General features: G+C 34.7%; 1 pseudogene across 1 annotated transcript; it reads right to left on the reverse strand.

Annotated features, from left to right (window-relative positions):
* Positions 1–548: 548 nt before the first annotated feature.
* Positions 549–2947, reverse strand: LOC144551786 (uncharacterized; annotated as a pseudogene). Its single transcript, XR_013510868.1, has 4 exons — positions 2930–2947; positions 1421–2809; positions 802–1301; positions 549–718 (listed from the first exon to the last, which is right to left on the reverse strand). The product of XR_013510868.1 is annotated as an uncharacterized LOC144551786 (transcript).
* Positions 2948–4601: the final 1654 nt, after the last annotated feature.

Raw genomic sequence — 4601 nt, forward strand, 5'->3', positions numbered from 1 at the left:
TGATGGTTCGAATCCATCAAGATCCTTAATAACCAGTAGTGACTTTTTATAACCAATACTCGGTGCCTGTAGAAGAGACTTGTAACCATTATCATTACCATCAAGATCTTTTCCTGTAATTCTAAATGCATAGAAAAAATTTAAATCTAATTCAAACTAACAAAGTAATGAGGTATATTGTGATATTATGATTTCTAGTAACCAGTACCGACACAACTCGTGAATTGGTCCGGTATTTGGTACCAGAATCTGGTACAAAAGTTTTAAATGTTGATACATGGTATTAAGGACTGGTATTTGAAGATAAGTTCACAAAAATTCAGATTGGCGAATACTCAAATGTCAGACAAAATGAGGAAAAATTGCAATTAAACCCTTGCTCTTTTTATTATGATGTTTTCATCTTCTTTTGTTATAAAATCATAGATTCATGTCTATCTCTAAATCTCATGATTATAATTATGACAAGACATGAATTAAAACCATTATACCATGTCTTAAATCCACAACTGAACAAAAAAGAAGTAATAATTTCTTCCATTCCTAAATCCATAACTAAACATAAAAGATACTAATACTATTCAAAATATCATAGAATTTTCAATTCAAAACACAAAAAAGAATTGGATAAAGTTAAATATTTTCTTCTTGAAGTAGCTTGAAGATGCTAGGTGGACATGCTCTTTTTTTAGATCCAGCTTTACCCTTACTTGTAACTCTACAAAAGAGCACACAATTAGAGTAATTATATAATATCAATGAAAACAAACTTAAATACAAGCAAGTTATTGATTGAGGAACCTTTTGGCTTTCAATTTCTGTTTGATCTCGCCATGAGAGGTACCTTCACCGTCTTGTGATGGAACTGCATTCTTGCATGTTTTCCTATGATGACCAAATTGACCACATCGTGTACATTTATGGGATCTCTTCTTTGGTTCATCACATGATTTTGTACGATTTTTTCGAGGCCTCCCTGCAAGTCGTTTTAGTATTGGTGGCAACATTTTATAACCCAAATCCAAAGTCAACCATTCACCCTTACTCGGCATGGTAGCAATTCCATTAGCATAAGCTGTTCTCAACCAAGCAACCTTAAAATATGGATCGACATAGTTTTCCCAACTTGCATTTCTAAGTGAAGAAATAACTACTGCCGCATGGACACAAGGAACACCTTTCACTTGCCATGCCCTGCAACTACACTCTTGCGCTTCTAAATTCACCTCCCATCTTATTCCACTCTTTTGTACTTCAGCACAATGATCCGTACTTCTACGCAAATCATACCCACCTAAGCTCTAAAAAATCAAATAAATATATTTATGTTTCAAAATGTATAACAACAAATTTAACAATAATATTAAGACTTAAGAGTCATATATTTATGTTAAAAATGAGTAAATATAAAAGACAGTACCCGGGAAATTTGTTTTATGTAATCAACCACCTTAGGGACCAACGGGCCTTTCAAGGATCTTGCAATTCTTCTTCTTTGTTCAAACTTCATCATTACCTTTTGCCTTATAGAATCAATCAAATCCACAACCGGTTTGCTCCTCTCTTAAGTTATCCAGTTGTTAAATGTTTCGGCAATGTTGTTGGTAAGATTATCACATTTTGCTATTGTCTCAAATTTGCTTCTACTCCACAATTTGTTATGCTCTTTCCTAAGATATTGAATTGCTGCAGGACATTCTGCCTCGATCTCATTAATGAAAGCAGCAAAACGAGTAGGAGAGTATGTCCGTGCAGCACCCCATAGGCCAAACTTGAAAAGATCTCCATGGTATTGCTTCTTAAAATTGCTAAATAGGTGTCTCATGCATTCTCTATGCTCAGCTAATGGGTAGACCTTCTCGATAGCATTATGTAATTCTTTTTGCATGTCAGATGATATCACAAGACCGTGAGGCATCCCTATTGCTTTGTGCAAAGCTGTTAGAAACCATTCCCATGAATCTTCACTCTCAACTTCCATAACAACATATGCAACTGGATACATCCAATTATTTCCGTCAATTGCTGTTGCAGAAGCGAGCACTCCTGGCCACTTGTTTTTCAAATGACATGCGTCAATACCAATGTATGGCCTACAACCCATAAGAAAGCTAGATGTGCAAGCTCCAAGTGCAACAAAAAACCGTTGAAAATGTCGTTCCTTCCCAACTTTAGGTTGTGTTTTCAATTCCACCACACTTCCAGGATTCCTCCTCATTATCTCCTCTTTCAATGCACCTACTTGAACTAATGAATCCTTCCATTTACCGTATATCTCCTCTATTGCTAGTTCTTTTGCTTTCCAAACTCTATTGTATGGTAATGACATACCAAAATTCATTTCAATCCTTCGCTTCAATTCCTTTGCAGAGACATCCCCCTCCTTTCTTAAATCATCTACAATTTTATCAGCTATCCATGCTTTATTTGCATGTTTGTTGTCGCTCCTATTAATCCCACAACATGTATGCTTCTCTTGCAAGGTTCTCACAAAAAAAGTTACCCCATCTTCAGCCACTGCTGCATGAATTCTCCAATTACACTCCCGGTTTGCACAAGTTGCTGTTACTCGTGTTGGCTCACTCTTACCCAAGTCAAACTCGAAATCATGAGTGATGGCATAGTGACTCAAAGCCCTTCTAAATACTATGACATGTGGATATTGTGCACCTACATCCATCTTAGGATCATCATTGTCATGTGAATAGAACTCTCCCTCATACTCGATATCAATTTCATCTTCATACTCGCTATCTAGACTACGGTAACTATCCTCACTGGGACAGTAGTTAGACCCATATTCAAAATCCTCCAACCGGTATTCATTTTCTCAAGTATCCATATTAGCCCCAACACTTTCATCTATCCTTACTCCATCTTCTAAAGTTGTAATCTTCTCTGTAATCGCATATATTATCACTTTTTTCACCTCTTCCTCTTCATACATTGAAAGCATCAATTTGTAACTACTATCATCATCAATTTGAATAAATGACTGAGAACTTACACGCTTGTCTACAAAAAATAATGATAGCTTCGAAGTGTCATCCTCTAGATAGAACTTACTCACTTCTTCTAACAATTCTTCTACAATATAGCTTGTCTCATCCAAATAAATAGTTCTCTGCTTTGCTGAATAATATTTTTGTTTTGTCCCATTCTTGATTTGTTTAAAATATCCACCATATTTCACTATTATCTTATAACGAGATGCATTCATGCTGCAAAAAAAAAATACAAATTAAGGTATAGAAAACTGATGTTAAAAATTACAATGTGTTTCAATTACTTGAAATGCCTTCCAGTTAACATTGAGTACTTACTTTGAACTTTCATCAACATGCTTCTTCTTTTTTCTCCTTGTTTTCATCTTCTCACAGGTTACATTGATCGTAGGTGGATTCTCGATTTGTTCTTCGTGGTTGTGAGTAGAGATTGTAGCTTCAATCAGAGGCATAGGCTCGAGATGGATTATGAAAGAAGAGAAGGGATCTTCAGTTGCCATAGTAAACACTGTTGAGGAGAAAAGACAATTGATTTTAGAATACAAGGAATATGAGAAGTTAAAATTTAATTAGAGCTCTCAAAATGCATAGTTGATCTTTGGGAAAATTTCATTAAATGAACAAGAACTAGTTTTACAATTACATAATCTTTCAAAGGGAAATAAATAGAAAACATAAATTATGACATTTAAAAAACCAACGCTACTGAACTTCCTAAATACCAAAGTTACTGGAATTCCTAAATACACCTACATTAAAAAACACCTATCCTCCTAGCTGATATGTGAACCAGAGAAGAAATGAAGGGTCTCCTTGTAAAAAAACCATCATTCCTATTTGACTCCGTTGAAATACCAGTATGATAAAAAAAGGGCCAGTCTCACCATTTAATGCCCTGTACCGGATTATTTTTCATACCAGTAAACCTTCTAGCCCATACCAGTTCCTTCGACACCGTGTATCTTCAGTATTTGTTAACAAGGTTCAAACTTTTTTACTTTAATAGGATGAAGAGACAATGATTTTAAAAGGAAAGTCAGAAAAAGAAAGAGATGATGAAATAACGATGAAAAGAACATCTATTACCGAGTATTAGAGAAAAAAGGAGACCAACGACAGAGAACCGAGAGGGCGGAGAAAATCGCGATTGAAGGAAAGAGCGATGAAAAGTTTGGCGGGAATAACATCGATCACAGAGGAAGATGAAGCGTCTCAAAGAAAGAAAGTTTCTTTTCAATCATGTAAAAAGGTTAATGTACACCTCCATTTAATTTTTAAAGGGTATAATGGTCAATTCGAAATTTAAAATAATTAAATTGAAGATGAAATTGTTAAATGGGGATGGAAGAAAGAAAATGATTTTTTTGATGGGGATATTGGCTATTATAGTGATATCATGGGGAAATTGGCTATTTCAAGAGTTTGAATGGGCATACAGGAAATTTTCCCTTTAATTTAATATTAGAATTTTCTGCAAGACATATTTTATTTTAGGGGCAAAATACGAGAAATTATTATAATAATTCATAGAGGCAAATGAGCCGGAGACAACGATGGATCTATATTTCGCTTTATTTTCTTTTTGTTTTAAAGATA

This window comes from Carex rostrata, chromosome 3 (assembly GCF_964058835.1).
Source record: "Carex rostrata chromosome 3, lpCarRost1.2, whole genome shotgun sequence".
Lineage (NCBI taxonomy): Eukaryota > Viridiplantae > Streptophyta > Magnoliopsida > Poales > Cyperaceae > Carex > Carex rostrata.